Below are 16,497 nucleotides of genomic sequence, written 5' to 3'. Positions count from 1 at the left end.
AGAGTGTCTGCCCTTACCTTCCATCGTCGCAAGAGTACCAGTCACTGGACGCTATCCAGCGTTACTGGTTTGAAATATCTGGAGAAGGAAAGAAAGAGAGTAAATTTTTGTTGCTCGCGTGTGCGGCCGCGCGTGTGTGTATGTGTTATATATATATATATATATATATATATATATATATATATATATATATGCCAACGCTGAATGTATGTTTGTAGTAAATAAATTACAAATTGTATAAACTTTATGAAAAAATTTAAAATAAAAAATCTATACCTTATTGTTTAAGACAGCTGCTATACAATGATTTTCGTACAATGTATAACAAAAAACAGATTTTATTTGCTCCTCATAATTTACATTTCTCAGCTGGTAGAAATCAGCAAAAATAGCGTATTTGCTTTAATACCTCCTGACTGACCTTTGAGACCTTACAACACCGGTGTGAATTAGCAGCAAGAACTCAACTGCTGAACGTGGGCGAACAGTGAATGCAGCATCTGGGCGAAGACCGGCAAACATTTGCACACACGAAAAATTACACGAAAAGTAACAACAACAAATACCCCACTACACACAAAAGCTGAAATAGAATTGTTATGACACAATTATAGCTCCCATCTGAGACATTCAAACATCCGAATCCAATCAATAACAGAGTGTCTGCCCTTACCTTCCATCGTCGCAAGAGTACCAGTCACTGGACGCTATCCAGCGTTACTGGTTTGAAATATCTGGAGAAGGAAAGAAAGAGAGTAAATTTTTGTTGCTCGCGTGTGCGGCCGCGCGTGTGTGTATGTGTTATATATATATATATATATATATATATATATATATATATATATATATATATATGCCAACGCTGAATGTATGTTTGTAGTAAATAAATTACAAATTGTATAAACTTTATGAAAAAATTTAAAATAAAAAATCTATTTCTTATTGTTTAAGACAGCTGCTATACAATGATTTTCGTACAATGTATAACAAAAAACAGATTTTATTTGCTCCTCATAATTTACATTTCTCAGCTGGTAGAAATCAGCAAAAATAGCGTATTTGCTTTAATACCTCCTGACTGACCTTTGAGACCTTACAACACCGGTGTGAATTAGCAGCAAGAACTCAACTGCTGAACGTGGGCGAACAGTGAATGCAGCATCTGGGCGAAGACCGGCAAACATTTGCACACACGAAAAATTACACGAAAAGTAACAACAACAAATACCCCACTACACACAAAAGCTGAAATAGAATTGTTATGACACAATTATAGCTCCCATCTGAGACATTCAAACATCCGAATCCAATCAATAACAGAGTGTCTGCCCTTACCTTCCATCGTCGCAAGAGTACCAGTCACTGGACGCTATCCAGCGTTACTGGTTTGAAATATCTGGAGAAGGAAAGAAAGAGAGTAAATTTTTGTTGCTCGCGTGTGCGGCCGCGCGTGTGTGTATGTGTGTTATATATATATATATATATATATATATATATATATATATATATATATATATATGCCAACGCTGAATGTATGTTTGTAGTAAATAAATTACAAATTGTATAAACTTTATGAAAAAATTTAAAATAAAAAATCTATTTCTTATTGTTTAAGACAGCTGCTATACAATGATTTTCGTACAATGTATAACAAAAAACAGATTTTATTTGTTCCTCATAATTTACATTTCTCAGCTGGTAGAAATCAGCAAAAATAGCGTATTTGCTTTAATACCTCCTGACTGACCTTTGAGACCTTACAACACCGGTGTGAATTAGCAGCAAGAACTCAACTGCTGAACGTGGGCGAACAGTGAATGCAGCATCTGGGCGAAGACCGGCAAACATTTGCACACACGAAAAATTACACGAAAAGTAACAACAACAAATACCCCACTACACACAAAAGCTGAAATAGAATTGTTATGACACAATTATAGCTCCCATCTGAGACATTCAAACATCCGAATCCAATCAATAACAGAGTGTCTGCCCTTACCTTCCATCGTCGCAAGAGTACCAGTCACTGGACGCTATCCAGCGTTACTGGTTTGAAATATCTGGAGAAGGAAAGAAAGAGAGTAAATTTTTGTTGCTCGCGTGTGCGGCCGCGCGTGTGTGTATGTGTGTGTGTTATATATATATATATATATATATATATATATATATATATATATATATATATATATATGCCAACGCTGAATGTATGTTTGTAGTAAATAAATTACAAATTGTATAAACTTTATGAAAAAATTTAAAATAAAAAATCTATACCTTATTGTTTAAGACAGCTGCTATACAATGATTTTCGTACAATGTATAACAAAAAACAGATTTTATTTGCTCCTCATAATTTACATTTCTCAGCCGGTAGAAATCAGCAAAAATAGCGTATTTGCTTTAATACCTCCTGACTGACCTTTGAGACCTTACAACACCGGTGTGAATTAGCAGCAAGAACTCAACTGCTGAACGTGGGCGAACAGTGAATGCAGCATCTGGGCGAAGACCGGCAAACATTTGCACACACGAAAAATTACACGAAAAGTAACAACAACAAATACCCCACTACACACAAAAGCTGAAATAGAATTGTTATGACACAATTATAGCTCCCATCTGAGACATTCAAACATCCGAATCCAATCAATAACAGAGTGTCTGCCCTTACCTTCCATCGTCGCAAGAGTACCAGTCACTGGACGCTATCCAGCGTTACTGGTTTGAAATATCTGGAGAAGGAAAGAAGGAGAGTAAATTTTTGTTGCTCGCGTGTGCGGCCGCGCGTGTGTGTATGTGTGTGTTATATATATATATATATATATATATATATATATATATATATATATATATATATGCCAACGCTGAATGTATGTTTGTAGTAAATAAATTACAAATTGTATAAACTTTATGAAAAAATTTAAAATAAAAAATCTATACCTTACTGTTTAAGACAGCTGCTATACAATGATTTTCGTACAATGTATAACAAAAAACAGATTTTATTTGCTCCTCATAATTTACATTTCTCAGCTGGTAGAAATCAGCAAAAATAGCGTATTTGCTTTAATACCTCCTGACTGACCTTTGAGACCTTACAACACCGGTGTGAATTAGCAGCAAGAACTCAACTGCTGAACGTGGGCGAACAGTGAATGCAGCATCTGGGCGAAGACCGGCAAACATTTGCACACACGAAAAATTACACGAAAAGTAACAACAACAAATACCCCACTACACACAAAAGCTGAAATAGAATTGTTATGACACAATTATAGCTCCCATCTGAGACATTCAAACATCCGAATCCAATCAATAACAGAGTGTCTGCCCTTACCTTCCATCGTCGCAAGAGTACCAGTCACTGGACGCTATCCAGCGTTACTGGTTTGAAATATCTGGAGAAGGAAAGAAAGAGAGTAAATTTTTGTTGCTCGCGTGTGCGGCCGCGCGTGTGTATGTGTGTGTTATATATATATATATATATATATATATATATATATATATATATATATATATATGCCAACGCTGAATGTATGTTTGTAGTAAATAAATTACAAATTGTATAAACTTTATGAAAAAATTTAAAATAAAAAATCTATACCTTATTGTTTAAGACAGCTGCTATACAATGATTTTCGTACAATGTATAACAAAAAACAGATTTTACTTGCTCCTCATAATTTACATTTCTCAGCTGGTAGAAATCAGCAAAAATAGCGTATTTGCTTTAATACCTCCTGACTGACCTTTGAGACCTTACAACACCGGTGTGAATTAGCAGCAAGAACTCAACTGCTGAACGTGGGCGAACAGTTAATGCAGCATCTGGGCGAAGACCGGCAAACATTTGCACACACGAAAAATTACACGAAAAGTAACAACAACAAATACCCCACTACACACAAAAGCTGAAATAGAATTGTTATGACACAATTATAGCTCCCATCTGAGACATTCAAACATCCGAATCCAATCAATAACAGAGTGTCTGCCCTTACCTTCCATCGTCGCAAGAGTACCAGTCACTGGACGCTATCCAGCGTTACTGGTTTGAAATATCTGGAGAAGGAAAGAAGGAGAGTAAATTTTTGTTGCTCGCGTGTGCGGCCGCGCGTGTGTGTATGTGTGTTATATATATATATATATATATATATATATATATATATATATGCCAACGCTGAATGTATGTTTGTAGTAAATAAATTACAAATTGTATAAACTTTATGAAAAAATTTAAAATAAAAAATCTATACCTTACTGTTTAAGACAGCTGCTATACAATGATTTTCGTACAATGTATAACAAAAAACAGATTTTATTTGCTCCTCATAATTTACATTTCTCAGCTGGTAGAAATCAGCAAAAATAGCGTATTTGCTTTAATACCTCCTGACTGACCTTTGAGACCTTACAACACCGGTGTGAATTAGCAGCAAGAACTCAACTGCTGAACGTGGGCGAACAGTGAATGCAGCATCTGGGCGAAGACCGGCAAACATTTGCACACACGAAAAATTACACGAAAAGTAACAACAACAAATACCCCACTACACACAAAAGCTGAAATAGAATTGTTATGACACAATTATAGCTCCCATCTGAGACATTCAAACATCCGAATCCAATCAATAACAGAGTGTCTGCCCTTACCTTCCATCGTCGCAAGAGTACCAGTCACTGGACGCTATCCAGCGTTACTGGTTTGAAATATCTGGAGAAGGAAAGAAAGAGAGTAAATTTTTGTTGCTCGCGTGTGCGGCCGCGCGTGTGTGTATGTGTGTTATATATATATATATATATATATATATATATATATATATATATATATATATATATATATATATGCCAACGCTGAATGTATGTTTGTAGTAAATAAATTACAAATTGTATAAACTTTATGAAAAAATTTAAAATAAAAAATCTATTTCTTATTGTTTAAGACAGCTGCTATACAATGATTTTCGTACAATGTATAACAAAAAACAGATTTTATTTGCTCCTCATAATTTACATTGCTCAGCTGGTAGAAATCAGCAAAAATAGCGTATTTGCTTTAATACCTCCTGACTGACCTTTGAGACCTTACAACACCGGTGTGAATTAGCAGCAAAACTCAACTGCTGAACGTGGGCGAACAGTGAATGCAGCATCTGGGCGAAGACCGGCAAACATTTGCACACACGAAAAATTACACGAAAAGTAACAACAACAAATACCCCACTACACACAAAAGCTGAAATAGAATTGTTATGACACAATTATAGCTCCCATCTGAGACATTCAAACATCCGAATCCAATCAGTAACAGAGTGTCTGCCCTTACCTTCCATCGTCGCAAGAGTACCAGGCACTGGACGCTATCCAGCGTTACTGGTTTGAAATATCTGGAGAAGGAAAGAAAGAGAGTAAATTTTTGTTGCTCGCGTGTGCGGCCGCGCGTGTGTGTATGTGTGTTATATAGCTGCTATACAATGATTTTCGTACAATGTATAACAAAAAACAGATTTTATTTGCTCCTCATAATTTACATTTCTCAGCTGGTAGAAATCAGCAAAAATAGCGTATTTGCTTTAATACCTCCTGACTGACCTTTGAGACCTTACAACACCGGTGTGAATTAGCAGCAAGAACTCAACTGCTGAACGTGGGCGAACAGTGAATGCAGCATCTGGGCGAAGACCGGCAAACATTTGCACACACGAAAAATTACACGAAAAGTAACAACAACAAATACCCCACTACACACAAAAGCTGAAATAGAATTGTTATGACACAATTATAGCTCCCATCTGAGACATTCAAACATCCGAATCCAATCAATAACAGAGTGTCTGCCCTTACCTTCCATCGTCGCAAGAGTACCAGTCACTGGACGCTATCCAGCGTTACTGGTTTGAAATATCTGGAGAAGGAAAGAAAGAGAGTAAATTTTTGTTGCTCGCCAACTTAAAAGGTGTAATGTCAATGTAGATCAACCTTTCTGCTTTCCTGCCTACACCATCTCAAGTCGGCAAAACTGTCATATAACTCTACAGGCTCCTGTTACCTGAGATAATTTCAGGTACATATCAACCACACAGTCATCCGTTCTGGATTTCATTCAGAAGAATGGGTCATAGGAGGTACTGATACAGGAAATAATAGTCCAGTAAATGTGTACACTACTAGTATCAAACATAGGCCTTAATTTGAGGATGAATTTTCTGAGAATGTAGGTTTGGAGCACAGCATTGTATGGTAGTGAAATATGTTGTTGTTGTTGTGGTCTTCAATCCTGAGACTGGTTTGATGCAGCTCTCCATGCTACTCTATCCTGTGCAAGCTTCTTCATCTCCCAGTACCTACTGCAACCTACATCCTTCTGAATCTGCTTAGTGTATTCATCTCTTGGTCTCCCCCTACGATTTTTACCCTCCACGCTGCCCTCCAATACTAAATTGGTGATCCCTTGATGCCCCAGAACATGTCCTACCAACCGATCCCTTCTTCTAGTCAAGTTGTGCCACAAACTCCTCTTCTCCCCAATCCTATTCAGTACCTCCTCATTAGTTATGTGATCTACCCATCTAATCTTCAGCATTCTTCTGTAGCACCACATTTCGAAAGCTTCTATTTTCTTCTTGTCCAAACTATTTACCGTCCATGTTTCACTTCCATACATGGCTACACTCCATACAAATACTTTCAGAAATGAGTTCCTGACACTTAAATCTATACTCGATGTTAACAAATTTCTCTTCTTCAGAAACGCTTTCCTTGCCATTGCCAGTCTACATTTTATATCCTCTCTACTCCGACCATCATCAGTTATTTTGCTCCCCAAATAGCAAAACTCCTTTACTACTTTAAGTGTCTCATTTCCTAATCTAATACCCTCAACATCACCCGACTTAATTCGACTACATTCCATTATCCTCGTTTTGCTTTTGTTGATGTTCATCTTATATCCTCCCTTCAAGACACCGTCTATTCCGTTCAACTGCTCTTCCAAGTCCTTTGCTGTCTCTGACAGAATTACAATGTCATCGGTGAACCTCAAAGTTTTTATTTCTTCTCCATGGATTTTAATACCTACTCCGAATATTTCTTTTGTTTCCTTTACTGCTTGCTCAATATACTAATTGAATAACATCGGGGAGAGGCTACAACCCTGTCTTACTCCCTTCCCAACCACTGCTTCCCTTTCATGTCCCTCGACTCTTATAACTGCCATCTGGTTTCTGTACAAATTGTAAATAGCCTTTCGCTCCCTGTATTTTACCCCAGCCACCTTTAGAATTTGAAAGAGAGTATTCCAGTTAACATTGTCAAAAGCTTTCTCTAAGTCTACAAATGCTAGAAACGTAGGTTTGCCTTTCCTTAATCTTTCTTCTAAGATAAGTCGTAAGGTCAGTATTGCCTCACGTGTTCCAGTATTTCTACGGAATCCAAACTGATCTTCCCCGAGGTCGGCTTCTACTAGTTTTTCCATTCGTCTGTAAAGAATTCGTGTTAGTATTTTGCAACTGGGGCTTATTAAACTGATTGTTCGGTAATTCTCACATCTGTCAACACCTGCTTTCTTTGGGATTGGAATTATTATATTCTTCTTGAAGTCTGAGGGTATTTCGCCTGTTTCATACATCTTGCTCACCAGATGGTGGAGTTTTGTCAGGACTGGCTCTCCCAAGGCCGTCAGTAGTTCCAATGGAATGTTGTCTACTCCGGGGGCCTTGTTTCGACTCAGGTCTTTCAGTGCTCTGTCAAACTCTTCACGCAGTATCGTATCTCCCATTTCATCTTCATCCACATCCTCTTCCATTTCCATAATATTGTCCTCAAGTACATCGCCCTTGTATAGACCCTCTATATTCTCCTCTCACCTTTCTGCTTTCCCTTCTTTCCTTAGAACTGGGTTTCCATCTGAGCTCTTGATGTTCATACAAGTGGTTCTCTTATCTCCAAAGGTCTCTTTAATTTTCCTGTAGGCAGTATCTATCTTACCCCTAGTGAGATAAGCCTGTACATCCTTACATTTGTCCTCTAGCCATCCCTGCTTAGCCATTTTGCACTTCCTGTCGACCTCATTTTTGAGACGTTTGTATTCCTTTTTGCCTGCTTCATTTACTGCATTTTTATATTTTCTCCTTTCATCAATTAAATTCAATATTTCTTCTGTTACCCATGGATTTCTACTAGCCCTCGTCTTTTTACCTACTTGATCCTCTGCTGCCTTCACTACTTCATCCCTCAAAGCTACCCATTCTTCTTCTACTGTATTTCTTTCCCCCATTCCTGTCAATTGTTCCCTTATGCTCTCCCTGAAACTCTGTACAACTTCTGGTTCTTTCAGCTTATCCAGATCCCACAGGTCCCATCTCCTTAAATTCCCACCTTTTTGCAGTTTCTTCAGTTTTAATCTACAGGTCATAACCAATAGATTGTGGTCAGAGTCCACATCTGCCCCTGGAAATGTCTTACAATTTAAAACCTGGTTCCTAAATCTCTGTCTTACCATTATATAATCTATCTGATACCTTTTAGTATCTCCAGGGTTCTTCCATGTATACAACCTTCTATCATGATTCTTAAACCAAGTGTTAGCTATGATTAAGTTGTGCTCTGTGCAAAATTCTACCAGGCGGCTTCCTCTTTCATTTCTTAGCCCCAATCCATATTCACCTACTACGTTTCCTTCTCTCCCTTTTCCTACACTCGAATTCCAGTCACCCATGACTATTAAATTTTCGTCTCCCTTCACTATCTGAATAATTTCTTTTATTTCATCATACATTTCTTCAATTTCTTCGTCATCTGCAGAGCTAGTTGGCATATAAACATGTACTACTGTAGTAGGTGTGGGCTTCGTATCTATCTTGGCCACAATAATGCGTTCACTAAGCTGTTTGTAGTAGCTTACCCGCGTTGCTATTTTCCTATTCATTATTAAACCTACTCCTGCATTACCCCTATTTGACTTTGTGTTTATAACCCTGTAGTCACCTGACCAGAAGTCTTGTTCCTCCTGCCACTGAACTTCACTAATTCCCACTATATCTAACTTTAACCTATCCATTTCCCTTTTCAAATTTTCTAACCTACCTGCCCGATTAAGGGATCTGACATTCCACGCTCCGATCCGTAGAACGCCAGTTTTCTTTCTCCTGATAACGACGTCCTCCTGAGTAGTCCCCGCCCGGAGATTCGAATGGGGGACTATTTTACCTCCGGAATATTTTACCCAAGAGGACGCCATCATCATTTAACCATACAGTAAAGCTGCATGCCCTCGGGAAAAATTACGGCTGTAGTTTCCCCTTGCTTTCAACCGTTCGCAGTATCAGTACAGCAAAGCCGTTTTGGTTAGTGTTGCAAGGCCAGATCAATCATCCAGACTGTTGCCCCTGCAACTACTGAAAAGGCTGCTGCCCGTCTTCAGGAACCACACGTTTGTCTGGCCTCTCAACAGATACCCCTCCGTTGTGGTTGTACCTACGGTACGGCTATCTGTATCGCTGAGGCACGCAAGCCTCCCCACCAACGGCAAGGTTCATGGTTCATGGCGGGGGGGGGGGGGGGTAGTGAAATATGGACTGTGGAAAATCGGAATAGAAGAGAATCGAAAAGCATTTAAGATGTGGTAATACAGAGTAATGTTGAAAATTAGGTGCGCTGATACGGTAAGGAACGAGGAGGTTCTGAGTTCTGCGAAAAACAGGGGAGGAAAGGACTATGTGGAGATGGGATAGGATGATAGGGCGTCTTTTAAGACATCAGGGATGACTTCCCCGATACTGGAGGTAGCTGTAGAGAGCAAGAACTGTAGAGGGAGACACAGATAGGAATACATCCAGAAAATAATTGAGGGCGTAGGCTGCAAGTGTTGCTCTGGGATGAAGAGGTTGGTACAGGAGAGGAATTCGTGGCGGGATGCATCAATCCAGTCAGAGGAATGATGTCTCAGAAAAAAAAATGTAGAACACGATGCATAATCTTCTTTCCTCCTAAAATGGTGCTTGGTCGCTTGATGCAAGTACTTTTTTGTATCACCCTTAGCATGACCTCATTTAGGACTAAGAGGAACTATGCACCATCCCTGCCTCGCCTGCTTAGTATATTTTTAGCCAAATGTGTTTTTGATAGTTGTCGAACAATAATACAGCCAAATATTTAATTTGATTCTCCATTGTGCCTTGCACCAAGTGTGGTAGGAAACCTCTGTCACATGTATTTTGATGAACAATACAGACATTTTAGACAATGAAATACTGTAAGTTACTTCAGGGTTGTCAATATCTTCGATATTTTTGATTGACATTTTAGATATCACTTACTGTGATACATATTGTAATATATGAAGTAAACATTGTGTGTGTGTTTTGCTGATGAAACTTACATGTATTTGATAACTGATACAGACACATTTTGGACGTAGAGATACTGTTACACCAGTCTTGTTAATATCTTTACATAACTTTGCCAAATATTTTTGATATGCAAATAATATTGTGACACTTGAGATAAACATTGTGTTCGTGGTTCAAAATGGCTCTGAGCACTATGGGACTTAACAGCTACGGTCATCAGTCCCCTAAAACTTAGAACTACTTAAACCTAACTAACCTAAGGACATCACACAACACCCAGTCATCACGAGGCAGAGAAAATCCCTGACCCCGCCGGGAATCGAACCCGGGAACCCGGGCGTGGGAAGCGAGAACGCTACCGTACGACCACGAGCTGCGGACTGTGTTTGTGGGAACTGTATTTGTTGCTGATGCAACTTATGTATCTCTGATAAATAATATAGACTCTTGTATTGTCAAAATCTATACATATTTTTTGCAGATATTTTAGATGTGCAAATAACGTTGTGACACTTGACATAAATGTTGCGTGTGTGTTGATGAAAAAACCTCCATACTTCTGACAAGTAATACAGACATTTTGGTGTTAAAATAATGTAAATTACGGTAGTACTGCCAATAGCCTTACTTAGTTTTGATAAATAATTCAGATCGATCAGATACTTTTGAAAATAGCATCAATGTAGGCAATTCAGGTCGTTCAGATACCTTTGAATGTGTCCTAGATGGGAGCCCTGGGTCTGTATACTCATGGGCTTTTCCTTTTGAGCATAACTAGGCTATATCAGTTATCTTGTACTGTTTCTTTAATTTTCCACTAACACAACTGAGCTAGTTCTGCCATCTTGCATTTTTTAATTTACCTCCACTGTTTTCTTAGATTCTGCACAAGATGGGAACCGACAGCAGTGCCACCAATGGAGAATTCCTTAACTCACTTTAATAGTGTCTGACTGCAGTGATGCCAAGCAGAGGCCACCCAAACTCGATGAGACCTCTGGTAGCCCTGTAGCTGTACTAGTCGTACTCACTAGGCTACATACTGAGCGTGAGTCATCCTACAGCTCACTCTGGAACCACCGAACTTAGTACCTGATGTCTTAACATACGTCCTACCACCCTGTCCCTTCTTCTTGTCAGTGTTTTCCACATATTACTTTCCTCACCGATTCTGTGGAGAACTTCCCCATTCGTTATCTTATCAGTCCACTTAATTTTCAGCATTCTTGTGTAGCGCAACATGTCAAATGCTTCAATTCTCTTCCGTTCCGGTTTTTCCACAATCTTTGTTTCACTATCATGCAATGCTGTGTTCCAAACGTACATGCACAGAAATTTCTTCCTCTAATTAATGCCTATATTTGATACTAGTAGACTTCTTTTGGCCAGAATGCTCACTTTCGCAGTGGTAGTCTGCTTGTTATGTTCCCCATGCTCCGACCATCATGTGTTCGTTATTTGGTTGCCTAGGTAGCACAATTCCTTAACTTCATCTACTTCGCAATCATCAATACTGATGTTAAATTTGTCGCTGATCTAATTTCTGCTACTTCTCATTACTTTCGTCTTTCTTCAATTTACTCGCAATTCATTTCCTGTAATTATACTGTTCATTCCATTCAGTAGATCATGTAATTCTTCCTCACTGTCACTGGATATAGCAATGTGTTCAGTGAATCTTGTCATTGATGTACTTTCGTCTTGAATTTTAATCCCATTCTTGAATCTTTCCATTATTTCCGTCATTGTTTCCTCGATGCATAGATTGAAAAGTAGGAGCGAAAGACTACATCCTTGCCTTACACCCTTTTTAATCCGAGCAGTTAGTTGTTGGTCGTCCACTCTTATCATTCCCACTTGGCTCTCGTACTTTTTGTGTATTAACTGTCTCTCGCTTTACCTTACCCCTGCTTTTTCTCAGAATTTCGAACCTTTTGCACCATTTTACATTGTCGAACCCTTTTTCCAGGTCTACGAATCATATAAACGTGTCTTGATTTTTCTTTATTCTTGCTTTCATTATCAACCACAACATCAGAACTGTCTGTCTGGTACCTTTACCTTTCCTAAAGCCAAACTGATCGTCATCTACTGCATCCTAAATTTTCTTTTCCATTCCTCTGCACATTATTCTTGTCAGGGATTTGGATGCTTGAGATGTGAAGCTGATTGAGCGATAATTTTTGCACTGTTCTGATCTTTCAGTCTTAGGAACTATGTGGATGACGTTTTTCCGAAAGTCAGATGGTATGTCGCCAGGCTCATACATTCTACACACCAACATGAATAGTCGTTCTGTTAACGCTTCTCCCAGTGATTTTAGGAATTCCGATGAAATGTTATCTCTTCCTCCTGCCTTATTTGATCTTAAGCCTTCTAAAGCTCTTTTAAATTCCGAACCGCTTTATGGAAATTTTACAGCAAAGTACATAAACCAAAATACTCCATCACTGGGGAAAGCTAAGCACTGCAATAGAACATGAAAGTTCTTGATTAGCACTGAATATCCACTAGTCTGAAGTTAGACAGGAGGCCGTAGGCACGAAACAGTCTCAGTTAATAATCACTAGGAAGTCCGCCCCCGGTAGCTGAATGGATTGCCGGCACGGTAGCTCAGCGTGTTCGGTCAAAGGGCTGCTCGCCATCTGTAATAAAAAAACTGAGTAAAGGAATCAACGATCAACTTGAACGGATGTCTTGTGACGTCCGCCCAGACCAAACGCAACGAACAATACCGGAAAAAAGTGGTCAGCGTGACAGAATGTCAATCCTAAGGGCGCGGGTTCAAAAATGGTTCAAATGGCTCTGAGTACTATGGGACTTAACTTCTGAGGTCATCAGTCCCCTAGAACTTAGAACTACTTAAACCTAGCTAACCTAAGGACATCACACACATCCATGCCCGAGGCACGATTCAAACCTGCGACCGTAGCGGACTCGTGGTTCCAGACTGTAGCGCCTAGAACCGCTCGGCCGCCTCGGCCGGCCGGGCCGGGTTCGATTCCCGGCTGGGTCGGAGATTTTCTCCGCTCAGGGACTGGGTGTGTTGTCCTCATCATCAGCATTTCATCCCCATCGACGCGCAAGTCGCCGAAGTGGCCTCAAATCGAAAGACTTGCACCCGGAGAAGGGTCTACCCGACGGGACGCCCTAGTCACACGACATTTACATTTTATTTTTATCACTAGGAAGTAGAACAAAATAATGTAGTGGAGGTCGACGGCTGATACTAAGTTCCTGGTCGTCTCCAAAGCAGAGGCCAAGTCCTGTTGATGGTAAAGGCAGATACTGGCGGCTTCCTGTGTCAGCTGTGGTTGGTGCGGCACTGTATCGTACGCAGCGAAGGTTTCGATCGAGACTCTGATTGAAGAACTGTGGGTGCATTCGGTACTTGACCCAGAGCTCGACAGAAGATGCGACAGAGTGGCTAAGCGTCGCCCTAAACACACAGGCCGCGATGTTAGGCCGCTAGTGCCCCCTGCAGATAAACGGCTTCCAGTCCGTAGGGTATACAGCCCAGGTGCAGCATCATACAGCTACCTTAAGTTTCCGTAACACAGTCTAGTGGCTGTTTGAACCATACTGAGGATGTGGTAATTTGCTTTTGTCGTCGCTACATACCCCTCTACATCGTGGCCATGAATCATTCAGAATGATTCAGACATAGATCTCTGTACTTGTTCCGCAACGAATATCTACACAATAGCTGAGAGGGATGTTTGCTGACTGGGTCGTAGAGAGCGCTTTAGTGTTCAAAAGTCACTATAGATGTTTCATTAGGCGTACAAGAGAGAAGGTTGAGTTCTGTGCTATCCTAATGTCCCTATTGTTTAAAAAAATTGACAACAAATGACTTGTAGTCGTAAGCTGTGATTTCTCTCAAGAGAAATATCTGTATTTATGGGTTCTTGTTAACTTCACTTGGGAAATGTAATGGAATTGGTCGGTGCTTCGCTCTCATTGTCTAATAAACAACACGATACACTATTTTTGGTACATGACGATACATTATATTTCACACAACTTTTTTTGATCCATTTTATATATTTCACATCGTTTACATTGCGTACCTGTATGCATCAATATGATTTTGCATATAAATTGTGATTGCACGCAAATTATCTTAATTGGGAATATTTCTACATGTATAGCTTGTTAGTATGGAAAACTTCACTGTTAAAATACATTTATAATTATTTTTATCATCGGTAATTGAAAGACATGTAAAATAACGGAACAATGTACAACATAAATGGACTAACTTTGTTAACGTTGCTATTGCGGTAGTATCCTTGGTATAACTTTAGGGTATACAATTTTGGCACGCCCAGCATTTGCGTCTTATAAGTAAGATCTCACGCCGTTTTGGACCTGATTGTAGAGTAACGGAATAACGCTAACGCACTGAATAAAAATGTGGTTGAGTGAATTCATCGGAACATTGCTTGTAAGCAGAATCTACCTACACAAATTGTGTCAACAACGATAATGACAACTAATGGACAATCAACAAAACGAATGCGAAGTTCGCTTATTATAACGATGTTTTAAATCATGGACAATCTAACATGTCCTGATATTTGTACTCAAGGTGAGAAAATATGCTGCAAACGAAATCACAGTAGAAATTTTGCGGTTCGTGCTTAGTGTAGGAACCAGCCTCCATAGATCAGATTACTAACGCACGTCTAAGTGGTGACCATCACCTCCTAGGTAGCTGGTTCGAAACCTTATAAGACAAGAAAATTTGACAAGGAAATTGCACCGCCTGTATTTGACCGCTGGTCGGACTATTTACCATTTTCCTGTACATCGTCGGTCGGGTGAAGTAATTGGTCCTCCACATTGTACAAAGCTCAATGAAAAATATGCCAAGTTCCTAAGAACGTTGAAATTCGAGTATGTTTTTATTACAATTACTAATCAGCCTTCCAAGTCAGTTGCAATTTGTAGACTATTTTGCGGCAGCCACGTTCCATGTAATAGGTTGAAATAGGGATGTTAAGTATCAGAATATTCTAGACAATGACCCACTCATTTTAGGAAAAAATCTTGAATATCCCAAGATAGGAATATGGCGTGTTCCATTCTGGAAATTGTAATGAAAATTAATAATACTTGAAACTATGGCAATGAAGTAGACTACTGCTCATCTATGTTATTAACAGGTCGTAGTAGAAGACAGTTCGCTATAGTTTTTTTCTTCTTTACGTGTGACACTTTAGAATCATATGTGCTTTGGGAAGAAGATTACAATATGTATTTTTGAAGTTCAGTACTCATATGAATGAAGATCGAAATGAAGTCAATAGAGGACGAATCGCTACCACTAAGAACGGTCTGCCATGGAAAATTTTGTTATTCGACAGAAGGAACGTGACAGACTATCACGCATTCATGGTAGCTGTCTCCTGCTGTGGGCTATACGCTGGGGAAAGAAAATTATGGCGCACCACGAAGAACTTATCCGAATGGGACGGAGATCTGTAGTTGTGATATATAAGTACAAGCGAACAAATGATTACAATTTCAGAAAATTTGTATATTTATTCACGTGAAAGAACTTCACAAAATAATCAAGTCACTAACTCGTTGGTCCACCTCTAGAATCATTTAATGGAACAACATTCATTTTCATTTCAATCTTTATTATAATATTATTTAACAATTTCTCTGTGCAAGCAGACATTCGGCTTGGCATTCATTGACGGATTTGGTGGATGTCCTCCTAAGGGATATCGTGCAAAATTCTGTCCAGTTTTCCGTTAGATCGTCAAAATCCCCAGATGGTTCGTGGCCCTGCCGATGATGCTCCAAACATTCTCAGTTGGGCAGAGAACAGGCAACATTGCTGTCCAGGGTACGGTTTGGTAAGTATGAAGACAAGCGCTAGAAACTCTAGCACGTGCGGTCGGGCATTATCTCGCTTTTCTTGAAGAGCAGCATAACGGGGAGTAGAATATCGTGGATGTTCTGCTGTACTGTAGGGAAGCCGCGGAAGATGACGGAAGGGGTCCTGCTATCAAAAGAAATGGCAACCCAGACTATAACTTCTGGATGTCTGGGCGCATGACGGTCGACGTCAGGTTGGCATCTCCCTGTTGCCCGGGGCTTCGCCAGACACGTTTTCAGCATGGAAACTCATTGA

Source organism: Schistocerca nitens, chromosome 5 (assembly GCF_023898315.1).
Source record: "Schistocerca nitens isolate TAMUIC-IGC-003100 chromosome 5, iqSchNite1.1, whole genome shotgun sequence".
Taxonomy (NCBI): Eukaryota; Metazoa; Arthropoda; class Insecta; order Orthoptera; family Acrididae; genus Schistocerca; species Schistocerca nitens.
This window is presented reverse-complemented; position numbering follows the sequence as displayed.